At 45.7% G+C, this 11,279-nt stretch overlaps 1 pseudogene; it reads right to left on the reverse strand.

Annotated features, from left to right (window-relative positions):
• Positions 1–1,747: 1,747 nt before the first annotated feature.
• Positions 1,748–10,177, reverse strand: LOC111964593 (rap1 GTPase-activating protein 2-like; annotated as a pseudogene).
• Positions 10,178–11,279: the final 1,102 nt, after the last annotated feature.

The following is an 11,279-nucleotide window of genomic DNA, read 5'->3' on the forward strand; positions in this document are numbered from 1 at the left end:
AGTATGAATGTCTATATAGGTATGTGTATATGTGTATATGTATATGGATATATATATATATTTACCCCCCAAAAATATATGGGGGATTGGAAATGATGCAGACAATTACATTGATGGAAGCGAAAATCTTTCTGCAATATTAAGCTGATCCACCCCTTAAAAAATATATATATAATAAAAAAATGTCTTCACTGACATTTTCAACCTCTCCCTGTCTGAGTCTGTAATACCAACATGTTTCAAGCAGACCACCATAATGCCTGTGCCCAAGAACACCAAGGTAACCTGCCTAAATGACTACCGCCCCGTAGCACTCACGTCTGTAGCAATGAAGTGCTTTGAAAGGCTGGTCATGGCTCACATCAACACCATTATCCCAGAAACCCGAGACACACTCCAATTTGCATACCAACAGATCCACAGATGATGCAATCTCTATTGCACTCCACACTGCCCTTTCCCACCTGGACAAAAGGAACACCTATGTGAGAATGCTATTCATTGACTACAGCTTAGCGTTCAACACCATAGTGCCCTGAAAGCTCATCAATAAGCTAAGGACCCTGGGACTAAACACCTCCCTCTGCAACTGGATCCTGGACTTCCTGATGGGCAGCCCCCAGGTGGTAAGTGTAGGTAACAAAACAACACATCCGCCACGCTGATCCTCAACACAGGGGCCCCTCGGGGGTGCGTGCTCAGTCCCCTCCTGTACTCCCTGTTCACTCATGACTGCACGGCCAATCACGACTCCAACACCATCATTAAGTTTGTCGATGACACAACAGTGGTAGGCCTGATCACYGACAACAAACAAACAGCCTATAGGGAGGAGGTCAGAGTCTTGGCCGTGTGGTGCCAGGACAACAACCTCTCCCTCAATGTGATCAAGACAAAGGCGATGATTGTGGACTACAAGAAAAAGAGGACCGAGCACGCCCCCATTCTCATCGACGGGGCTGCAGTGGAAATGGTTGAGAGCTTCAAGTTCCTTGGTGTCCACATCACCAACAAACTAACATGGTCCAAGCACACCAAGACAGTCGTGAAGAGGTCACGACAAAAACTATTCCCCCTCAGGAGACTGAAAAGATTTGGCATGGGTCATCAGATCCTCAAAAGTTTTTACAGCTGATCCATCGAGAGCATCCTAACTGGTTACATCACTGCCTGGTATGGCAACTGCTAGGGCTCCGACCGCAAGGCACTACAGAGGTTAGTGCTAACGGCCCAGTACATCACTGGGGCCAAGCTTCCTGCCATTCAAGACCTCTATACCAAGCGGTGTCAGAGGAAGGCCCTAAAAATTGTCAAAGACTCCAGCCACCCTAGTCATAGACTGTTCTCTCTGCTACAGCACGGCAAGCGGTACCGGAGCACCAAGTCTAGGTCCAAGAGGCTTCTAAACAGCTTCTACCCCCAAGCCATAAGACTCCTGAACAACTAATGAAATGGCTACCCAGACTATTTGCATTGCCCCCCCCCCTCTTTTACACAACTGACACTCTCTCCCTGTACCCCTGTATATAGTCTCGCTGTTGTTATTTTACTGCTGCTCTTTAATTACTTGTTACTTTTATTTAATATCCGTATTTTTTTTAACTACATTTGTTGGTTAGCGGCTCCTAAGTAAGTATTTCACTGTAAGGTCTACACCTGTTCGGTGCATGTGACTAATACAATTTGATTTGATTTGAAGGTGCTTCAACAAAGTACTGAGTGAAGGGTCTGATATTTCAGTGTTTTATTTGTTATAAAATTACAAAAATGTCTAAAAACCTGTTTTTGCTTTGTCACTATGGGGTATTGTGTGTAGATTGATGAGGGAAAAAAACTATTTCATCCATTTTAGAATAATCCATTTTAGAATAAGGCTGTAACGTAACAAAACGTGGAAAAAGTCAAGGGGTCTGAATACTTTCCGAATGCACTGTACATACAAAGTATCCACTCGGTTATTACTAAAATATACACATAATTCTGTCTGTCTACGTATTCTCCTGGGGACTGGAGTGGTCTTTGACCTCTGTGGAGCCCAGGTTGTCTGTGGGCGGAAAGCTGGGTTCAGGGGGCTTGTAGGCCAACTCACTGAAAGACAAAAAACAACATCTGTCTGTCTGTCCATCCATCTGCATGATTTGTCCGTTCTCTGTAGTGTCTTACCTCTCTCCATCTCTCTCTGTAGCAGCCTGGAGAGGGAGACAAAAACCAACAGGGGTGGTCAGTATTTCCCACAAACATATCAATAAGATATTCACTGAAAAAAGAGAAAGTGCTTCCATCTTCAGTATGAGTTACCTTGGGCTTCTGTGGGAGCGGCACCCCGCCCATCTTTCTAGGCCCCCCAAGAGTGTCAAAAGAATTACTGCGTACCCTAATGGCTCTCTGCAACAAAGACAGGAAATATGGATGCCAARTCCAAAACCCACCCTTTCCCCAYACTGKAGTGAAAAGTCAAGGATTTCTGACYTCACCTTAAAGTTTTCGATGAACCCTCCACTCCCCTCAGTTACACCCCTCATCCCCTCAGAAGTCGAGAGAGCGGACACAGGCGAATCTCCAATCATGCACTGGGAGCGGGTGGACAGTTCCGCCTGCAGACCCTCCAGGAGGGACGAACGAGTGCGCAGCTTGAAAAGATAGAATGAGAGGAGAGAGGGAGGCAGAGACGGAGGAGAGAAGGAGGCAGAGACGGAGGAGAGAAGGAGGCAGAGACGGGGGAGAGAAGGAGGCAGAGACGGAGGAGAGAAGGAGGCAGAGACGGGGAGAGAAGGAGGCAGAGACGAGAGGAGAGAAGAGGCAGAGACGGAGGAGAGAAGGAGGCAGAGACGGAGGAGAGAAGGGAGCAGAGACGGGGGAGAGAAGGAGGCAGAGACGGAGGAGAGAGGGAGGCAGAGACGGGGGAGAGAAGGAGGCAGAAAGAACGGAGGAGAGAAGGAGGCGGAGACGGAGGAGAGAAGGAGGCAGAGACGGAGGAGAAGGAGGCAGAGACGGGGAGAGAAGAGGCAGAGACGGGGAGAGAAGGAGGCAGAGAGAGAGGAGAGAAGAGAGGCAGAGACGGGGGAGAGAAGGAGGCAGAGACGGAGGAGAGAAGGAGGCAGAGACGGGGGAGAGAAGGAGGCAGAGACGGAGGAGAGAAGGAGGGCAGAGACGGAGAGAGAGAAAGGAGGCAGAGACGGGAGAGGAGAAGGAGGCAGAGAGAGGAGAGAAAGGAGGCAGAGAACGGAGGAGAGAAGGAGGCAGAGACGGGGAGAGAGAGGCAGAGACGAGAGAAGAGAAGGGCAGAGACGGAGAGAGAAGGAGCAGAGAGAGGAGAGAAGGAGGCAGAGAGGAGGAGAGAGGAGGGCAGAGCGGAGGAGAGAAGGAGGCAGAGACGAGGAAGAAAGGAGCAGAGGAACGGAGGGGAGGGAAAAGAGCAGGAGACGGGGGGGGAGAAGGAGGCAGAGACGGGGGAGAGAAGGAGGCAGAGACAGAGGAGAGAAGGAGAGCAGAGACGGGGGAGAGAAGGGGGCAGAGACGGAGGAGAGAAGGAGGCAGAGACGGGGGAGAGAAGGAGGCAGAGACGGGGAGAGAAGGAGGCATCATAGAAGAGTTAAGTAAGAGATGGGAGCAAGAGAGGAATTGGAGAAGAGGAAAGACTTGTTCTTTGGTTTCTGTTCCACATAAAAAGATACCAGATTTGCATCTAGAAAGTCTTTGGATATGTGCATGTAATGCCTCAAGAATTACTGTATACATTATAATGGTGTTGGTGTTGTTCTTCTGTGGTTACCTCCAGTTTACTGAACCTCTCAGCCTTATAACAGGAGATCTCTGCATTGATAAGCTTGGTCAGAAGAAACTCTCTCAACAGGGAGCTCTGGAAGATAGGCCAACAGAGACACACTAAGTATGCATCATGGTCTTTTACCATGTCACCAAGTTAGATGTGAATTCTACTCACCTCTGTGAATATGGGAGGATCAGGGAGGGGAGGACCAAAGGGAGTACATCCTCTCTGGCTGTGACTGACACCTTCAACAGACCACTTCCAGGTTTGAAAAAGGCTTTCCATTCCAATAAAAATACCTACAGTGATAGAGATCAATGTGTCTCTCATTTTGTTTTATCTTCTACCTGGAACACACCTCTTCCTCCTGCCTCCTCCCCCTCATCCCCCACTCCCTTCCTCACCCTCCTGACCACTAGGAAACAGTGCAGGAAGTGTGAGCCGATGACATCAGACAAAAAGGGGTGTGGCCTCCTGGTAAACAACAGCAACGATGTCGTTGCCTATGTGTCTCTTCCTCTGTAGCTGTAAGGAGTAATGAGCAGAGGGTAAGAGGAGCCACTGGAGCTGGGTTGAAGTGATTGACTGTGGTGAGGATGATTTTGTGTTGTTATTCAGGCTAACCTGTTGTGTATCGCCCTCTGTGAAGGGCAGTTTGGTGGACACATGGAACATGATCTCTCTGCCGTGGAAGGAAGTGAAGACCGCATCACTTCCTGTCTGGCCGTGACACACGTCCAAACCTCCTCGAAACCTGGAAGAGAGAGGAGAGAGAGATGGAGAGAGAAAGAGGAAGAGGTAGTTGGGGAGAGGGAGTGACAGTAAGCTGCTGGTATCTTCTTATTATCTCTTCCTGTTACAATGTCATATTTCTGTAATTACTCCATAAGGCTATGTCAAAATGTCGTTACTGTACATTACCCAGTGAACCCTTTGAAGTGGCGACTGTAGCTCCCAAAATAGAGAGGAATTCTTTGAAACTCTTCACTTTCCTCATTGTTACAGAGTATCCTCCTCTGTCAACTGTAAAAGATAGAGAGAAAATATGAGAGGTAATGTACAGTAGACTAGTGCTACTATTTAATGCTCCAAGCTTCTGCCTGCATTCCAGTTATTTACCTGTCCCTCTCTCTGATACAAGACACCAAACTTGAAATTCGGAGACACTCTGTGTTCATCAAATGCTGTTATAAGATCTGGTGCCTGAAAGACAGAGAGGGGAAGAGAGAAAGAAAGAAAGAAGCAAAGAGAGGGAGAGAGGAGGGAGAGACAGAGAGATAAAGGGGAAGGAGAGGGCACACATTTTTGTCAAAATGGTCTCAGGGTTTAAGGTCATTTGAAGAGTACATTCTGTGTAACATGAAGGCCTAAAGCATTTGGGAATGTGTACAGTGAAAAAGAAGTACCTTGAGGTAACTGACCACATCAAATCTGGGCACAGTCACACTGTCGCATAGCATCTGAAAAGACATGGTCAGTTTGGGTTTTTTCAATGATGGTAAATGTTTTTCAGTAAAAGTACAATAAAGGTTCATCTAGAATACACACGTCTGTTGGAGAGACTAGTAATGGTACCTTGGCCAGCTCCACAGCAGACGGGATGTTTGGGAACAGAACACAGAGAAAACCCCATGCATAGAGCATTCCCTCATTCTGGAAAGGAAAGACAGACGTAATAACCGTTTGCTCATGGAATTCACCAGGGTGTTTCATTACATTAATTGAATCATTTCCATTCTTTCTGATACAACCTCAGTATTACTCTCAGCCTCTTCTCTTCTTCCTCCAAACAGACAGAGAGAAGGAGGGTCCCAGGAGGGGTCCACTGCTGTGAACGAGTGATGATACTGACATAGGAGAGAAAAGTCACACAGCTACTATGTTATGTATTTCATCATCTTGGATCATAGTCCATCTCTACCATCAAATGGAACAGAATAAGAGTAGTCCTATGGCGGTACTCTACTAACTCGTGAGCGGAAGAACTCCTGGTAGTATGTGGCCTCGCTGTCTCTCTCCATGATGTCATAGGTCTCTGGGTCTAGTCCGTAATGAGAGGATGTCGGACTGGTCTCAGCAAACTTCTGTAGGGGGGTCTATCCAGTAACCACCCAGCTTTGGAGGCAGGATCAGAGGAAGGTCATGACCTATCTTCAAAAGCTGAGACTTTCAAAAGGGTGAGATGATAATTAAAAAGTCTGGTGTATCCAATTAAATGTAGATCTATAGTATCCATAGAGGATGATTTGCATCAGCATACCTAATAATGAGTTTTATGTATGCTGGTATGAGTTACAACTATTGTGACATCAGTGTTTAGGAACAAAAATGTCTGTATCGTTGATAATATTGAAAGGTCATTGTCAACACACACACACGTGTGCACACATATCTTGACATTATATTTTAGGAGAAAGACTCACCCTCAAAGGCAGGAGGAATTCACAGCGCTGTTATCTAGCCTGCTGCTCTGATGAAGGAGAGGGAAGGTAACAGTGACTGACTGATTGACTAACTGGAGAGAGAACTGTGTTACACACAGAGACTACACAAAACAGAGAGGGAATGTGCTGTACACTCACCTGCAACTTCTCAATGATCTCAAACAGCTCTGTCACCTCTACAAGATAGAAAACAGCAGACAGACAACAAACAGACAAACGACAGACAGACAGACAACGACAGACAGACAGACGCAGACAGACAAGACAGACAGACCAGACGACGACGACAGACAGACAGACAGAGACGAACAGACAGACAGACAACAGACAGAGACAGACAGACAGACAGACAGACAGACAGACAGACAGACCAAGACAGACAGACAGACAGACAAGACAGACAGACAGACCCAGACAGACCAAGAAACAGACAGGAGACAGACAGGGAGTTCAGGAGGAAGAAACAGGAAGAGAAAAGAGTATCAATGTTAGACAAACACAGATGCAGGGAATGCAGGGAGACTAAATTAGTGATGATGTGATCAACAAATGCAAAAAAGGAATGATGTGAAAGACACCATTATCCACAATTAAGTCTATTTACCTTCTGGTCTGCTGCTAGAGAGAGTAACGGTTTGGTCTCGCTGGTAGGGAGTCCAAAAATATCCAGAATGCTGTTGCTCTAAAGGTTTCTGGTCTGCTGCAACAGGTGGAATGACAGAGCAAAGAAATGCAACACATCACCTTTCCCATTCATCAACTGCAAGTGTATAAGCTCTAAATCCATTGAAAATGACACCACGAGAAAATAACTACATCTAATGTGGATAAAAGTAAATAAAAGATATTTTTTAAGTTTTTCTCACTAGTTCTCATTTTCACAATATGAACTTGTCCACACTGTGAATAGGGAAAGTGGTAACTCCTTAGACCAATTGCCACATGACATTAAGAGACACTTCTATGGACAACTATTTTCAAGATCTTATTCAGATTCTGACACAAGAACCAAAGCATTTTAATTTGTTCCCAATACTTTGGACTGTTACTCACCCTCCATATGCCCCAAAAGTGAAACTTCTCTTTCTGGAGAAGAAATCTTCTCATTTCTTGCTTTCTGTCCTCTCCATCTCGTTTCTGTGTGTGGTGTTAGTGCTTGTGAGAGTGCCAGTGTGCTAGCTATAGTCAATCAGTACTGCTTAGGGATGAATTAAATCACTCCCCCCCCCCCCCTCTCTCTCTCCTCTCTCTCTCTCCTCTCTCTCCTCTCTCTCTCTCTCTCCTCTCTCTCCTCTCTCTCTCTCTTCTCTCTGCCCCCTGCCTCTCACTCATTTAATCTCTTTACTTCCTTCCCTCTATCCTGCTGGTCAGCCAGACTAGCAAATATTAACCCCATCTTGGCCGCAGGGACACGCCACTGATGGATAACAAACCCTCATGACCCTGCCCTGACAAGCAGTACATGTAGGACACAGAGACAGAGGGGTTCTGGGTATCGATCACCATGCTCTAAGAAACACAGGTAGTGGTCTCACTGACTGGGTGTGTGTAGGAATGGTAAATAAATAAATACATGAGATTGGACCTGTTTACCCTTTGAGTCTGTAGAACCATCAATTATTGACAGCACATACTGAGAGAGGTGCAAGGCAGCGGGAGAGGAGAGGAGAGAGGAGGGAAATGGGGATGGGTGGTTATGGGGGTGGGGGGGGGGGTTGAGAGGCACACTGCTAAGGTGGGAATAAAAATGAGGAAGGGAGGTTAAAAATACTGTATCTATGAATACAACATTAGGCTTCATTTGTGCAATAAGGTCAATTATGTTGTGGGATTGGTCGTATTTAAAAAAATATTTTATCAAGGAAGATTTTTCATATCAATCAAAATACCCTTTTCTGTGTTTGCAAACATTTCCGCAGGTGGGTGATGCGCGCCATATTGGAAGTTCTCAGACGGTCAGCTAAAAAAGCCTCCATTTACATGTTGCTTATGAGTAGATTTATAATAATAATAATAATTAGGAGGGTGCTTACATTTGTCCTATTTCACACATGTACTATACACAGTAATATACACATTTGTGAATTGGACATTTGTTTTTTGCATATCCCTCTCCCCCTGAGACAACCTCGGAGAGTGGGGTCACAGCCAGCAATTATTGACTGCGACCCTGGAGCAATTAGGGTTAAGTACCTTGCTCAAGGGCACAGTGACAGATTTGTCACTTAGTTGGCTCGGGGATTAGAAACCAGCAACCTTTCGGTTACTGGCCCAATGCTCAACTACCTGCCACCCAATTTCACATTACTTAGGGATTATTATTGGATTTTCGCATTCTAGCTAACAACTGCTACATCCAAAATATATGTTTTTTAAAGTTCACAAACAAATATAATCTTTGCGACTATTCAAGCAATAATCAAAACATTTTAAGTGTATGAAAAACCAAAAAAGTGTTCGCCCAGTAAAACGTCAATCAAAATTCCCTGAACTGTCATTGGCTATAATCCAAAACTTCTATCAGTCCCACTACTCCCACACTGCAGAGGTGCGGAAGTTGGTTGTTAGTAGGGTACGTTGTTAACCTCTGAAGTAAAGTCCCTTATTTAGGGGACTAGTAGCGGTTCTGGACTGGTTCTGAGTGACCGAAATGTTTGTGTACAGAACGTTCTGTGAACAGTGCAACGYCAATTGCTTTAAACTCAGCAAAACAGCTGAGTCTCCCAATTCAGATGGCGCTCTCCGCAAGGAGCTGAGATGTAGGGTTTGAAATCTAACACCTCATTTGCATAGGGAGTGACGTGTCACATTTTTTGTCCTATCCAGACAAAGGATCTATTCCTCTGGCTGTGAGCATAGGAACCCCACTTGCTATAAAGCCGGGCTCTCCAATCAATGAAACTCAAGATTCTCAAATGGAGATAACGTTTGCGGTATTAAGTTTTAGCTATGTTGGATGAACAGATTACTATATTCTATATGAAAACCCTTCAGTTGGCATGCTGAATGATATTTCCCCAGTTTGACTGATAAATAAAATGTATCAGGAACATATTATACATGTAATTGTATCCATGAACATTGAAGGGAAGAAGTCTGAAATTGCTCAATCTAGTTCTGTTTATCCACCACAAATATTTATTTGGATGGAGACCAAAGTTCACAACTGGTTCCATAGTGGCGACATTCTTATTGATTTCAAGGAGCTGCAAACACAACTCATGGTAACCTTGCAGAATCATCCGTATCAGTGAGCTGTTGTGAAGCTCCTTCTAAGAATCGCTCTTACAAAAAAATGTCATATTTGCATTTTCACATTTGAAATAGCTGCTTTCACATGTTGAGCTGAAATTGTCACGTGAAACCATATGTTCACATGTATTACATTTTAAGATCACATGTTAACACCACCTTTTCACATAAAATGTGTTCAACTCACATGTGAATTGCAGTTTCACATGTGAATAATAAAAGTAATGAGTAATGATAACTTTTTTTACCAGTACCGAGTCGATGTGCAGGGGTACGAGTTAATTGACGTAGATATGTACAGGATTAAAGTGATGTATAGTGAACAGTAGGCCAACGTCAATTAGTGAGAGCTGAGAGCTGTCAAAAGGAGAATACTCCATCAGGTCAGAGACAGCTTGGTCAGGGAAGCCAGGGAAGCCAGGGAGAACAGAAGATACCTTGTTGTACTGTGGCTAGACCTCACAAATGCCAATGGCTTCATACCCTACATCCCAGGCAAGATCAGGGATCTCATGCTGAACTATTACAACAGTTTCAGTTTGAGAGTCACTTTTGCGTCCACAATATTGGAATGGCACAGGCCTGGGAATGGAATCATCACAGGCTGCACCATTTCAGTGGTCCTGTTCGCCCTTGCCATGTCAGCGGAGGTGGAATGTTGAGGCCTGCTGACCAAGTCTGGCATGCGACAACCTCCGATCAGAGTCTTCATGGACGACCTGACTGTGACAACATCCATCCCAGGGAGTAGATGGATTCTGCAGGGGTTGGGGAAGCTTGCCACTTGAACTTCAAGTTTGACAGCAGCCTGAGGGATACAGCATCAATCAAGACATCCAACCAGGAGCTGGAAGTGTGGTTGGCTACAGTGGACAAGTCAGGTTTACCTGGTAATTTCAAGGCCTGAATATACCAACATGGTGTCCTCCCACGGATCCTCTGACCCCTCCTGGTTTACAAGTTCCCGATTTCTACAGTTAAGTGCTTTGAGAGAAGGTTCAGTAGCTACCTCTGCAAATGAATGGGATTATCTTGAAGCCTGAGCAGCATTGCCCTGTACAGTCAGAAGAACAAACTGAAGCTACCCATCAGCAGCCTGAATGAGGAATTAATGGTGACTCGTACAAGGGAGGTGCTGCAATACAGGAAGTCAAGCAACTCGAAAGTCTCCTAGGCAGGTATAGAGGTGAGGACAGGAAGGAAGTGGAGGGCTCAGGATGCAGTAGAGCAGGCTGAGTCACGGCTATGGCACAGCGTGCTGGTGGGTAAGGTGACTCCGGGAAGAGCTGACCTTGGTAGCATTACAACACCACACTACGACCAGGCACAGGGGAAAGACTGGCGGAAGCTGGTGCTGGAGGAAGTGTGAGCAACAGTCGAGGAGGAGGGAGCCAGCAGGATGGTAGGAATGTGGCAATAAGGCAACAAGATGGGAGAAAATGGTGGAAAGCACATGGTCCGAGCTGTGGAAGTCCGAGCCCCATCGCATTAAGTTCTACGATGTCTACGATGTCCTGAAAAAGAAAAGGAGAGCCGCAGACTCTAGGAGCTCAGATGCAATAATTTAATAAACAGCCAAGCTGTCTTCATCAGGGTATAGTCTACAATATCCTACCAAGCCCATCTAACCTGTTCTGCTGGGGCAAGGATCGATTCACAATCATGCTCTCTGCCTAAAGAGAGGAGTACATCCATCCTCAACTGCTGCTCAAAAGCCCTAGGCGAGGGTCACTACCGCTGGTGCCACAACCTGGTGTTTAAAGCCTTTGTGGAAACCATCTTCAGTGGGATCAGCCACTGCAAGCRCCTCCGAC

The sequence above is a fragment of the Salvelinus sp. IW2-2015 genome, linkage group LG6.1 (assembly GCF_002910315.2).
Source record: "Salvelinus sp. IW2-2015 linkage group LG6.1, ASM291031v2, whole genome shotgun sequence".
Taxonomy (NCBI): Eukaryota; Metazoa; Chordata; class Actinopteri; order Salmoniformes; family Salmonidae; genus Salvelinus; species Salvelinus sp. IW2-2015.